General features: G+C 37.9%; 1 protein-coding gene across 1 annotated transcript in view; it reads left to right on the top strand.

Moving 5' to 3' along the window:
* Positions 1-15,153, top strand: part of ARHGAP15 (Rho GTPase activating protein 15) — a 650,587-nt gene that overhangs the window by 501,873 nt on the left and 133,561 nt on the right. The gene's annotated exons all lie outside the window — the stretch shown is intronic.

The following is a 15,153-nucleotide window of genomic DNA, read 5'->3' as shown; positions in this document are numbered from 1 at the left end:
CTGTATCCGAGGTACATGCCCTTCACCGGAATGGAACCCAGGACTCTTCATTCTGCAGGCCAGAGCTCTATCCACTGAGTCAAACCAGCTAGGGCAGAAACTATAGTTTTATTTCACTCTCTTTTCCCTTTATCTCAGCTCCTTTCATTAAATTTTAAGTCTGACATAATCAGCCTCTTGTTTGCATTTCTACAAACACTACTTAGTTCTGGCCTTCATGATGACTTGGTCTATTGCAATAGCTTCCTAATTAAGTTGTATATTCCTACCTTCTCACCTCTCAAATACATCATTACTTTCCCAACTGACTGAACTCTGTAAAATAGTCTGGGTGATATTATTTCCCCACTTGAACTTTTGATGGTTCTCTCTTGTCTAAAAGAGAACATTTAATCTCTTAGCATAAGAGTTAAGGCATTCCATTGACTTCCAAGCTAATTTCTCACTGCATTTCATAACCCACCTTTGCACTAGCCATACAGAGGCTGCTTGCCAATAAGCAAACTTTCATCCATTGTATATCTGCTTGCTAGAACAGTGCTTCTCAGACTTTAGCATGCATCAGTATCTCCTGGAGGACTTATTAAATCACAGCTGAATCCCCCGGGAGATCCTGAATCAGGAGGTCTGCTGTATGACTTTATAATTTGGATTTCTAACAATGGCCCATGTGATGCAGATATGACTGGTCCTGGGACCACATCTGTATAACCCTGGCTCAAAACATCCTTCCTCACCCATCTCAGTCCATCCAAATCCTATGAATCCCTTACTGCCATTGTCTTGGAGAAATTTCATCTGGCACCCCACCCAGAATGAACCAGTCCATACTCTGTGCTAGCAGAGTGACAGAGGTTTCAGGCTTGGAGCTAGATTGACTGAATTCTAGCTAAATACCTGAGTGAATTTAGATAAGTTGCTTAATCTCTCAACCTCCATTCCCCCACCCCCCGCCCCCCATCAGTAACATTGAACTAACAGTATCTATAGCATATGTCCATGTGAGGATAAATACATGTGAAGCACTTAGAACAGTACCTGAGAAGAACACACCTCCATTATGTGTTAACTAGTAGTTTATAGTTTTAATCTAACACTCCACTTAGCCATGAAATGACATTTGGGGTATCCAGACCTAAGTCCTTTTCTAGATGTTAAGTTCCCTGAAAGCAGAGACCACATCTTTATGAATCCCCAGAAGAGTAGCTCTGTTCTTAGCACTTTAGAGAAATCCAGTATAAGAAAGTTTAATTAAATTGAAATTAAGAAAAGATTGTAAAGGGATCTTAAGTGGGTAAAAATCTTCTAAACAATAAACAAGCCAACCATTTCTTTTCCCCTCATCATAAAGATGAAAAAATGAGGTCAATTATTAATAATACATTGTAGATTGAAAGTAGGTTTGCCTCTTCCTTTGAATATTCTAAACTCTATAATTAAAACAACTTCAAATTGAAAGATTGTAAAGAAGAAATTAATCTTACTGGTAAGTAAAAAAGCAAATCCCGTGGTTGATGATAGATATGACCTGTTAGCAATAGTTACACTTTTATGCTTTCTTTTCTTACAATCAGCATGTGGAGACCAGCCTAATCCAATTAACTGTAATTCCCTTTTGTAGAGACCGTAAAATAGTGCATGATACTGAAACACCATTGAAGTCTTATCTCTGGTAAGATAATCAAAATGGATTCTCATTTTCCAACTACCAGCAGGTCTTTATAAACTTCAGGAAAAATAGAATATTTTGACTTTCCTGAACTTATGATATGATACACAATAACTGGTCTCTGAACTTTAATCCTTTTTACATGCCTAACCTTCATTTTCTAGTCTTCTTTTTCTGCTTGGTAATGATTTCATGAATACACCTGAGTGTCTCTCTTTCATTTCCTGACCTCCTAAATTTTTTTTTACAGTGTATATGCAATATTTTAACACAACAGAGCTTTTCAACTAAGTTCTGTGCTCATGGTGCCTCACACAGTCTCTTGTGCATATATGCACTCTGATCCATCCTGCTCACTCCTGCCAGAGAAACTTTCTAGAATATTACTGTCCTATTGTAGTCATCTTGCCTATTTCAATTGTAAGGACCTTCATGCTCTGGCCTGTACCTTCCTTTCCATCCCCAACACTCTGAGATACGGAACCTATTGTTCTGTGCTCTCCAGCAACTCTGGTCCCACAAATGCATCATGTTCCTTAGTACTTGGCATGACTGGTACTTCCAAAGTTCTTTATACTAGTATACCTCTTCCCTCCCTCTTCCCCTTACCCCACCCCACCAAGTTTCCTCTGACTACCATCCAAAGCTACATACCAAACTTCTATATTGCCATAACCATCTACACAAAGTTATATAGTAGCATTTACCATGATCCATTGTAATTTTTTCAATTTTTCTGAATTTCTTATATACTGAAAGAAATTCAGAAAAATTGAAAAAATTAATGGATCATGGTAAATGCTACTATATAACTTTGAACTTAAAAACTAGGCTTTTGAAATCTATTATTTTCACTTGTAGCAGCTACAACATGCCTAGCACAAAATTTGAGTTTAATAAATATTTGATAAATGAATGGATGAGTGACTTAGCAAGCTAATTATATATTTGATATCAGTTTTATTTGAACTGATTTGAAAATGTGTTTGAAAGAGAAAGATGATCAAAAAGAATACAAAAATGATGCTGTATATGGATGTGTGTGTGCATATAGTTATTGTTATACTATAAAATAGCATCTATAATCTAAGGAGGTTAAGATTTGACAAGTAATGCAAATCTATATATATAAAAGCCTAAGCGATCATTACAACTGAACAACCAGAAAAACCGGTCGACCAGTCGCTATGATGTGCATTGACCACCAGAGGGCAGATGCTCAATGCAGGAGCTGCCCCCTGGTGGTCAATGCACTCCCACAGCCAACCTCCAACTGCCCCTCCCCCTTGCTGGCCTCCCAATAGCCCCCATCGGGTGGGCCAGCTGGCCAACCTACCGTGGCCCCTCCCCCAGCCGGCCAACCCCCATAGTCCCTCCCTCCAGCCGCCAGCCCTCTGATAGGCCTCAATCACTGACCAGGCCAAGGGACCCCACCCGTGCACGAATTCGTGCACCAGGCCTCTAGTATATCCATAAATAGTAAAATAGAAGTGCATCAGGCTCTAAGTACTACACTAAACCCTGAGGATACAAAGTTTAATAAGAACAAGCTTCTTTGGAGGAGGAATGGAGTATAGTTAAATTACTTAGGGTGTGCCCTGGAGGGATGGTATTATCAAGCTAGAATTAGAGACATAGTAAACAGGATCTGAAATGAAGCCCCAGTGTAGGCCAGAGTAAGGATACCTGAATGATGTCAGGAACCATAGGGGGAAACCCGGGAGTTAGTGCCACAGGTTCGTTTAGTGTTAGATTGGAAGAGAAGACAAGCAAGAAGAGTATCTGGTCACAGAAGCCTATATCTCCCTACACACATCACAAGAACATGTACGATGAGGTTATTCCGAGGACATCTCTGCTCTGCCGAGAGAGAAGTTCATCTGGAATCTGGGCTCCTTGGAAATGTCTTAGTAACTGTAGAAACTATGGAAAACCCTCAGATTTGGAGTTTACATAGTTATCATCATGGTCATCTTTATTTAAAAAGGTACTTATTACAAACTAATTGAGCATATCTCTGTATTAATGAAACAAACATAAAATTAAAAGGGGTAGCTCCTTCCCTAGAGATAGCACAATCATAGTATTGACACTAAAGAGAACTTGAGAATTGTCAGGACATCAAGAGATAGACATCTTTTAATCCTCATTCTGTCTTTATAAGTGCCTTCCCACCCACCCATTATTCTTGCACTTAGCAAAATATCTGACACCTAGTAGGTGTTTCATAACTTGTTGTAATTAATTAATATGTTAATTAATTTAATTGATATTTTATTTGTTTGACTTTATATGATTAATTGAATACTGAAATTGACATAATTTATGTCAATTTTATATATAATGTTAATTCCACATATAATACATTGTGGAATTCCATCTATTCATTTCATTTTCAGCAAGCTCATTCTTTTTTTTTATTTGACTTTGTTTCTATTAGTTTCTTATTTCATAAGAAAAGTTATTGTTATTGGTGCTCATTTTCTTATTTGTAATTATTATTGTTATATAGTTATTAAACATCAATTACCAGTTGTAATTTAAACATTTAATTTTATCAGAAGTTAATTCTCCCATAAGAGTCTCTCATGTTTTTACCAAAGATTTTATGTCTATTTTTAGTCCAAGTCTTTGTCTCTCTCCCCATTTTACCCTTTGTTCTATATTTTTTCAACTATATAATTAAAGCCACAATGTATTATGGGCATCTGAGAAGAGTTACAGTCAGCAATGAATATATATTCTGAATATGCCATAGTTTCTCAAATATTGTGATGGTAAAATAAATTGATGCACTAGTCATGAAGGCAATTTGGCAAGGTCTATCAATATTTTAACTATACACACAACATGTGACCTAGAAATTCCAGATCTTAGGAACTTTTTGTACTCATACAGGTACATACTTATACTTACATATAAATTATATAAGTACAAGATTATTCACACTAGCACTATGCAAAATATTCAACAATTGAAAACTGGTTAAATAAATTATTATACATCCATAAAATTAAATATGTAGCTGTAAAAAACAAGAAATGAGAAAGCTCTCTATGTCGTGATTTTGAACAATTTATATGGTATATTGTAAGTGAAAAGAATCAAGATGCAGAACAGTGCATAGATTATATCACTGTTAATGTGTGTGTTTTTAAAAAGTGGTGGTAGAGGATAATATTGTTTGAGTGTAGAAAATGTCTTTGAAAGGATACATTAGAAATTGATCATAGGATGTGAACTGGCTAACTAGGAAGAGACTAGCAAGAAAATATGGCAGTATACTCATATATTTGTAACTTGACATGGTGTGAATACATCTATTTCAAAATAAAATAAAACTTTAAAAATAACAATAAGCACCAAACTTTTCTTATTAAACAGTTATATGTTTTCAAGCATCATGTTATCAAGTGTTTTGACAATTTTGATCAACTAGTTTTTATAGCTCTTTTTTAATAAAAACAATGCACACTGTGAATTATTTGTATGAATTATGGTTCTCCAAAATTATGATAGAAAGGGACACAGAGTGATTTTATGCTCCATATCTTTGAAAACCCAAAGCCACTGGAGTCAGACAGGCAGACTCATTTGAGGTTAAAAAAATATCAAAGACTTTTCATTCATAAAAAGACAAAATAGCCAGTTATTGATAATAGAAAGATTCATTACAGAATCTATATCACTACACTGAATCTGCAACATCATATAGAGGCAGAATTAAGAAATGCTGTTATTCTGTTATTTCACAAAGAAACTGATGCATAGAGATCTAGTTATTCTGGCTAACTTTATGCAAGTAGTTGTAAAATTTATAAATTTCCAAACTTTTTGTAGCACTCTGGCTATTCTTGTGATACAAAGTAGAAAACTTACTTAACTATTCCCATGAAACAATCAAAATTTATATAGAATAAAATTATTATCCCCAATAATTGCTAGAAACCTCTTTATTTTGGTTACCTTACATTGACAATTAACAGATGTCTTATCTAGGAATAAAAGGATTTCAATGAGTGAGAGTAGCACTCTTTTAATCTGTCAATTTTGTTCATATTTTATCTCTGTTTATCTGATGAAATATTTCCAGACAGAAGACTTCTAAACTAGCAAAAATCCCAGTCCTTCCTCTGCTAAATGATACTATTTCAACCCCCACAAACACCAACAATGTAATAAAGGGAACAATAAAAGTCAAAAATTATATTAGACTAGATGCCCGATGCAAGAAATTCGTGCAAGGGGCTCGGCCCCTTGTAGCCTCACCTTCCTCTGGAAGGTCAACCAGACGGTCATTCTGCTGTTTGGTCTAATTAGCATATTAGCTCTTTATTATATAGGATTCTGAAAACATTTTGCCAAAGTCTGACTGACAAAAAAAGGTACTGTCCACATAGAAATTTTAATCCTATCTAATAATAGATGAGCATGGTAATTGACCGTACCCTCACTACGCCTCCCATTGGCTAATCAGCATGATATGCAAATTAACCACCAACAAAGATGGCGACTAATTTGCATATACCGGCTGGGAGCAAAGACTGAAGACACCATAGAAGGAAGCCAAGCAAGGGAGTGGAGGTAGTGGAGATGGGCAGGGTAGGAGCCACAGAGATGGGAGCGAAGCCCTATTCTTGCAGGAATCCTCCTGCAACGGGCCTCTAGTAATGTTATAACAAGCCTATATTAGATCTTTTACATATGTTACTTTACTTAATTCTCACACAAAATTAGGAGGAAGATATGATAGTTCTCATTAGAGAAGTGAGGGATTAGTACATTAAGTAACATCTATATATTTGCCTATACATACAACAGACATGTTTCTATATTTGGGCATTTATAGGACTTATTATATTTATTTCCTAGATGTCATTATGAGATCTGTTTTGACCTGAACTTCTGCTTGATATTTACAAATGTAATATAACTTAGAGGGAACAAATAGCAATGGTGTTGAAATTTAGAGCAGAGAGGAAGGAAACTAAAAAATGACTTTGTTGAAATTTAATCCTACGGATTCTCTACCCTTTTGACTATGTAATGTATGAAATCATCCATGGAATTCAAGCAAATTTAGAATCTGTTTAGAGAAGATGGTCAAATAAAATGAACCATTGTGTATAGTGTCTGCAGAGTACAAAAAGCCTTTGAAATAAGAGCAGTGTTGGAAACTCTGAGTATAAAAGGAATTAAAGAAATATATATTGGTACCATGATATGTCCTTTCTTAAAATTTATGATCCCAAAGAATAAAGTCAATTCATGTTGCTGTGGTGGTGTTGGTGTTGCTGTTGTTAGAATCTGAACAAGGCTACCTCTCCACGGTGCCTAGACAAAAGAAAAAAAATCGAGAGGCCTGGAGAGAAGCATCACAGCATAATGTCAATAACGCTATTTTATAAGGTGGCATTACACATGGAATTATTATCATGGGAAGATGTTTTATGTTATGTCATTATAAATTAAAAATACACAATGCAATGACACATGTGTTATACTTTCCACCTATGGTGATTGCTTCACAAGTTTTAGTTGTACCTATTTTATGTTATTATTTCCATTCAAATGAAATCTGAGGAAAATAAAAATAAGACATTTTTGCTCCTGACTCAGTTTCTGTACTGAATATAGAAGGCTGTTCCACCTCTTTCAAAGAGAAAAACTAAACATATTTTAGATGAGCCTGTGATGTTATTTGCATGCCTTGGCCTTTTTAAGTGATGTCCAAAGAAATATACACAACATGATGTAATAGAAAGCAAGCCAACATGCAGGCCAAAATATCCCATTCAATATTAAGAAATAAAAGCTCTTCTCTCTCTCTCTCTCTCTCTCTCTCTCTCTCTCTCTCTCTCTCTCTCTTTTATGTTTTAGCATCATAGACAGTTTCTGGAAATGTTCTTGGTTCCTCACAGTTCCAGAGGCTAGAAGTCCGGGATTAAAGTGTTGGCAAGGTTTTCTTAGTCTACGGCCTCCTGCCTTGGCTTGTAGATGGCCATCTTCTCCCTGTGTTATCACACAGTCTTCCCTCTGTTCATGTCTGTGTCCTAATCTCCTCTTTTTATAAGGTCACTAGTCATATTGGATTAGGGTGCACCCATCTGACCTCATTTTACGTTTAGTACCTCTTTAGAGGCCCTGTCTTCAAATACAATCACATTTTGAGATACCAGGGGTTAGAACTTTAACATATGGATGGGGAGGAGGGGACACAATTCAGACATAACAGACCACATATTTGGAGTAATATTCTTTGAGTTTGTTGAGTTTGTTCCTGCTTGTACTCAAGGTCAATCGACTATTACTCTATGGTACAGAAATAAGATGTAAAATGCCTAGAACATAATCTATAGTCATGAGTAGTATTACTGAGCACCTGGTGAAGTACTCTCCTTTGAGGAATACAGAGCAGCCTCAACGGCTGTAGCTTTGAAAAGCACATTATACAATCTCTGATATGTAGTCTTAGTTGAATCTGTTTGTTTAATAAAAATGAAGTGAACAAACAAATTAACTGGCCAACTGGTCGAGTTTCCTAAGAATGCCCTCACTGCGCCACATGTTATAACCAAGGTATTGTAGGAAGCGGCTTTAGGGAGTACAGCATGTAAAGATACAGCTTTGGACACAGGATTTACATCACCATGTGTGAGAATTGGAACCTCTCTAATCCACCAGAAATCAACTGTCACTTTAAGGAGCCAACACAACAGGAAAGGTTGAGCTAGTCAAATGATTCAATGAACTTCCTTTTGATCCTCTCTTTTAAGCACTAAACTAAAAATCAGCTAAACCCTTATGGATAAATAGAGTGTTTTATCCACTTTAATATCTAATCTTCCAGTTTGATTTTATGGCCAAACATATTATTATTTTTCTGATCTACAGTCCCACTGGCATCACTTTCATTCATGATGTGACTTTCATGTACCCAGCAGGCCTTTCAGATAAGGTTTCCAAATGGTCATCTGCGCTGGAAGCAGATACCACATTCTTTATGAGAGTTTCACAATGTAATAGGTTCTTGTCACTATATTAATGAAATCAGAGCTATTCTCTCCATATCCTGGGAAAGTTGGGGTTTCTTTTCCACTTTTTTATTACAACAGTAAAATAAAAGTTGGAAAGAGGCTTTAAAAGTGCCATGGAAAAAATTACAAGGTAAAATGAACTTTTTTTTCAATACACAAAGAATTACCTTTTTACTATTGTGTTTCTATTTCAGTCTAGATAATTCAAATGATCTGCAACCACATTTCAACCAATACTGGGTTAATAAAGTGAATTTTGTTCAAATCAGATCTGATATTGCAACTTCGGGTCACACCAATCTATAGAGCAATCTATACTAATACAAAGGTAATATGCTAATGAGACCAGATGTCTTCCAGACGTCCATCCAGACAAAGCCACAGCGGCAGGGCCAGTGGCACAGGAAAGGCGCCGCCACGGGAGTGGGAGCAGAGGTGGAGGCGGCACCACCGCCCCTTTCGCAGAGGCAGTGTGGAGAGGTCTTGGTGCTGGCTGGTCCAGCGCCGCGCTCCTTTCACAAAGGTGGTGCGGGAGAGGGGGCTGTGTGGGACAAGCCTCGGCGCTACCCCTACTGCAGAGGCGGCATGGGAGAGGCTGCGGTGAGGGCCCGGTCCTGGCGCCACACCTCCGCAGAGGCTGGACAAGATGCGACCTGCTGTGCCTCAACCTCCCACAGCCCCTACCCCAGCCAGCCTGGCCACAGATTGCCCCACCAGTGGGCAAGGGGCGGGGCCAGCAAGAAGTGAGGGCTGAGGGCTGGCAGCCATGGCAGCCGACAGTGGCAGCAGCAGCAGGGTGATGGGGGCAGCGCCTTCCCATGATTGGCCAGGTCACCTCCCGCAGAGGAGCGGGCCTAAGCCATCAGTAGAACATCTCCTGAGGGCTCCCAGACTGTGAGAGGGGGCAGGCCGGGCTGAGGGACCCCACCCCCAGTGCACGAATTTTCGTGCACCGGGCCTCTAGTATGTATAATAATGAAAGGCTAATATGCAAATGGTCTTCACACCCTCATGCCATAACGACTGATCAGTAGGAGGCTGCATTCCCGCCCAGCCTTAGCTTGGGAAGTGACTGACGCTGTGTCTCCACCCAGCGCCGGCTGAGGACGTGACGTGCTGGTGAGGCTTGATGGGGGTGGGGCTGGCAGGGTCTGGGTCTCACGTGATTTTGAGGTGCATGTGGGTGGGTAGAGACTTGAATCTGGTGCACCCCAGACTCTGACAGGAGGGAGGAGGGAGCCGGAAACCCGCACCCAGGACCCACACAGCAGGGCAGTGGCAGTTAGGGGCGATCAGGCAGGCAGAGAGGCGAGTGGTTAGGAGCCAGTCGGTTTGTGAGAGCGATGTCCAACTGCTGGTTTAGGCCCAATCCCTGTGGACATCCCGCGAGGGTTCCCAGATTAGAGAGGGTGCAGGCCGGGCTGAGGGACCGACCCCCCTCCCCCCGCCGTGCACGAATTCTGTGCACCGGGCCTCTAGTATAATATAAGGGGAAAGTGGTGATTAAGTTACTAGTGGTATTTATTTATTACATTTAATTTATTTTAGGGAGGGAGTTGTCACATGGGGAGGAAGTGTCTACTAGAATCTGGTGGATAGAGGCCAGGAATGCTGGTAAACATCCTATAATATGGAGGGCAACCCTTTATAGTAAAGAATCAATTAGTGATATTTAGATGTTCCTTTTTCTTTAGAAACTACCGCAACCTACTGTGGCTATCAAAGATCCATCTTTCAGTTCTCCTTCCTAAGAAAGATTGTTCCCAATAGTGATTGTCAAATTATTTTTTCACATATAATTGTTTTTAGCTTGATGTAGATAACTTTTACTTAAAAAATAAATAAAATATACAAAAGGCCCTTCAAGAAAGAGCATTTCAAGACAGCCTTGTTTGGATACAACATTTAGGTATATTTTTTGTAATCTAATAAAACTCACATAGTATTTGGATTTGGGAGTTTTACTCACCTTCAATTTTGTTTAAATGCTTTAAACCAAAAACGTTGAAAAGAGCCTAAATGAAGGTCAGGAGAAAACAACATGGATTAATAGAATGAGGATTGTGAAGTATCTTGATTAAACCAGACTTCCTCGCAGTATTGGACTCTAGCTTGCAAAGTTTTTATATGACCAACTATATCATGCTGAGGTAGATCCTCTATAACAACCAGGATGGTTTATGATGTTGGTTCAGTATTTCCATTGCCTTAATCCCTTGCATAGTTTGTCCTTTTGGTCTTTATTCACATTAATATCCTAGGGGGTGTCTTGCACATGATTGTTGCCTACTGCTTCCCAAATGTTTTTCAGATATGTTTTCTCATCTCCTACTAACAACTTTTCTTCTACCTACCTTCATTTTACAAATAAACAAATATCTAAGGAATTAGCAGTAAATCCAGCAGTAAATATTTCTCACGCTATCATCTTTCCTCTTTACTCCATTGCCACCTAACAATTTGACCCATCTTCTGCCCATTTCCTAATGCAGTTTCTTTTTTGTTTGTTGCTAATTTGTTTTATATCTCTTTATATAAAATATCTTTCTTTTATAAATGGGTAATTAAAAAAGATGAGCTTGGCTGGTGTGGCTCAGTGGATTGAGCATTGTCCCATGGACCAAGAGATCTGGGTTTAATCCCTGGTCCAGGCACATGCCCAGGTTGCAGGCTCAATTCCAAGATGCAGGAGGCAACTGATCTACTAATATGAATCTCTCTCATCATTGATGTTTCTATCTCTTGCTCCCACTCCTTTCCTCTCTATCTAAAAATCAATAAAACTATTTCAAAAAAAAGATGAGTCCGTTTATAGTAAAAGCATAGCCTCAAGTAAGACATTTAAGGATACCAATCTAAAAGTCATTATCTGTGACGTAATAGTATAGCTATTACTGATTGCAGTTACTACTTATCTACCTTTTCCCTTTCAGCTTCTGCTGCCAAGTTTAAATCTGAACATAGTGGTTTTCAGGCAGGGGCTTACTGGTTCCTTATCCTGGATTCATTCTTGTCAGCCATGGAAAAGTTACTTAATCTACCCATGTCTCCTTTTTCCCTCCCCGTGAAATAAAGATGATGATAATAATATAAATAGTTCTCACTTTCTTATTGAAAAAATTAGATACGGAATGTAAAGTTCCTTAGAATAGCATAGTCCCTACTAGAATGTAAGCACTAAGTAATTGTTGTTTATTGTTTTTGGTAGCGTAGCATCCTGAAATGTAGTTTTATAAATTTGTTCTCAAAAGATTTAGATTTGTCAATAAAAATGAGCAACTTTTAAGGTCATATTAAAGAAATTTCCATATGTGTGTATCTAGTGTTCTAGTTCTCTGCCTACCTAAGGTAAACTTCATAAATCAATATTTATTGAGTAACTTCTATATGCTTTTATAGGCTTCCTTATAGTGGTCCTTAACTGGGGATAACTTTAAATGATCAAATATTTTTCATCATCACCACTGGTAAGTCTTACTGAGGCCAGGGATGCTACTAAACATCCAAGAATGCAGGACAGCCCCACAACACAGAATTATCCAACCCTCAGGTCAACAGTGCTTCACTGTTGAGGAACCCTGCTCTTCTGGAAAGAGAAGAAGTATAAGATGTCATCACTGCTAGCAGTTTCAGTTTTGTTAGAAAATGCCTATCAAATAATACAAATGTATTTAGAATGATACCTGTTAACACTGAAAGAGTTATGCTAGTTCGTCTTGAGAACTGGTTGGATTCATGAGAAGGCGTCTGAATATGGACAAAACTGTATGCTTAGATAAGTCACAGTGGCCTTGAAAAATATACCTTAAAATCCTCCGGTTTATAATAATTTAATATAAAAATTAGATATTATATTTCACTACTTGCCATATTATTTCTTTAAGCTACTTGTTGAAGTGGTACAAATTATTGTTGTTTTTCTTTGAATGAAGATTACATAGATATCTAGAGTAGGAATGCAGGTTTAAGCAACACAAGTTTATATTGATATTACATGGCATTTCAAGTGGGCATAATCAAATGGTATTTATTGATTGGTAATTTTTAATGTATATTAAAATATTCTAATTTTCACAGTCATTTGAATTAAGTGATTTCATGTGAGCATAACTAATACCAATGGCATTTGCCTTTAGTCACAATTATTTTTTCTTGTTTTCTTACTCAACATGAAATCATTCTCTTTTTCACCTGAACATTTTCCTTTGACAATCTCAAACCTATGTATCAAAATGGCATGTTATGTTGGACTTTTCTGATAAATTTTTGGTAGAGATAGTTGTGTGTGTGTGAGCATGTGTATGTGTGTATTTAGGTTTCCACTTAAAGTTCAGTGCCAAAGCTAGAGTACTTATACATTTTCTAAATGTGTTTTAAGCAATAAGTTGTACAACATTTTTAGAACATGTGTTAAGCTATTTCTCTAAGAATGAAGCTCTTAACAAAACATAAGCACTCTGCATGAGATCTTAGCAGCAAAGTGCTTAAAAGATAAAGTAAGAATTGGTACCATGGGAAGAACACCAGCTGTAGAGCGCACAGGTCCATTATGAGAAGTATGGTGGTGGGTAGGGAGAAAATGATTTAATCAGGAGTAAAACCAATTTTATTATAAGGGCACGCAGGGGGTGTGGCACCATAGTGAGAGGGACATTTCAAAATATCTGACAGATTTCAACAATGTGAAAACCCTGTTCTTTAAAGTGACAGTAAACCCCATCAGGTCTCCCTTTTTGATGCTATTGTTAACAGTTGACTGTTTAAAGCTGGCCTGCTAAGATGCTGTCGTCCTATTTCAATAGTGTGTAGCCAAATAAAAGACTAATTGTTGAAATACAATCAATCAAAACTGATTGCAGGGCAGAAGGAAGGTCTCCTCTGCTGACTTTGTTGTGGATCATATTATTGTGTTATGAGTGAGGTAGGAATGGAGAGTGAAAAGGAAGAAAAAAAAGTAGCCTGTCTGAAATACACATATCCACCTTCATTCCTTCTCATTGCAAGCATCCTGGTGAGCAGGAACATCACTTACTAGCCCTGGAAATAATAAAATAATAGTCCATTTAGAAAAAAGATCTGATAAGGATTTCAGCTAATATTTTTAAAAGGACATGAACAGTATTAGCAAAACAGCTCATGCAGAGATTCCCTACAGTGACAATTCTCAGCTTTTTTTTTTTTTTTTTTTTTACAATTTCCGTACAAATTCTTCTCTGCATTGAAAAACTGATACCAAGAGGGCATGTGCATGTGAGCCTAAGACATTGGTAAAGAAACAAAATTCCAGTTGACCAAATACCTGTTAAGTTCTTGCCAGGATATTCAGCTTTTCAGTGAACCCTCAGGTTGTCTAAAATGAGTAGCTTTAGTTTTCATTAAGCCCAGAATCCAAAATCTTTCCCATGTCGCATGTTTGGAAAGACAAATACTATGGATCAGCTGCAATGCTTTTGTGCCTGCGTCCTTTTAGCTGTGTGGAAGGATGTCGTTTTCAGACCCTAGTCGATCACTTCTTGGGTGAAAATGATTCCAGGCTTTCATATTGAGGGCAAAAGGGGAAAAAAATAATAACCTGACATCCCTTTATTTACTCTAAAAACTTCATTTTGGCATTTATTGTCTTGAATATGTAAACGTTTCAACTCACTCAGGCTTCCCAAGCAAGCATTTCCGTTGTTTCTGAGAGGAGTTGGTAAGCACTTGTGGTTTGTCTTTAGTGTGTTATCATTTCTGACAGCTTTGCATAGCCTGCGTAGGCCAACAGGGGTCTGTCTAATATTGTTTCTGGGCACATTTTCCTCGATGAGATGAGAACTAAAAAAAGATATTTTTGAAGCAGTAAGAAGGAATTAATATCCTTTCTCACTCAGTATTCTATTCCTTGCTGACTTTATATTCAGAAGAGAGAGAGAGAGAGAGAGAGAGAGAGAGAGAGAGAGAGAGAGAGGTGTTAGCCATTATTCCCTTGTACATAGCAAGGCTAACACATGTAAAGCAATAACTCATTTTCTATTGCCATGTTTAGCATATGTCTCCTGTTGGCTCAGCAAGGCCTTTAGGCCGGTCCCTTGAGCCGGCCATCATTGGCAACTCTTAGCCCCTCGGCCTCAAACCCAAATAGCTTTGAATCACGTTGAGCTGTGATGCTAATTTTCATACTGCTGCATTATGGGAATAAATGTATCTGACATACTGTGTCAATGGTGCTGTCTCTTTGTGTGTCTTGTTTTTTTGTTAGCTGCATTCCTACAGATGGTATTCCATTGAAAATGTTCCCTTCCTACGGAAAAAAAAAAGAGAAAGAAAAAAAATGCACAGCACCAAACCTCTAGGTGCAGAAGGCTGTTAACGGTTGCTGATGATAGTAGGCAAACATTAACATAATAATTAGTGTCTTGTAATTGTTTCATTAAAACCAGTTGTTCCATTTCTCCTCGTGTTTTCCCA

The sequence above is a fragment of the Myotis lucifugus genome, unplaced genomic scaffold (genome assembly GCF_000147115.1).
Source record: "Myotis lucifugus unplaced genomic scaffold, Myoluc2.0 scaffold_32, whole genome shotgun sequence".
NCBI lineage: Eukaryota > Metazoa > Chordata > Mammalia > Chiroptera > Vespertilionidae > Myotis > Myotis lucifugus.
The sequence above is the reverse complement of the archived record's forward strand: the minus strand, read 5'-3'. Positions and strand labels throughout refer to the sequence as shown.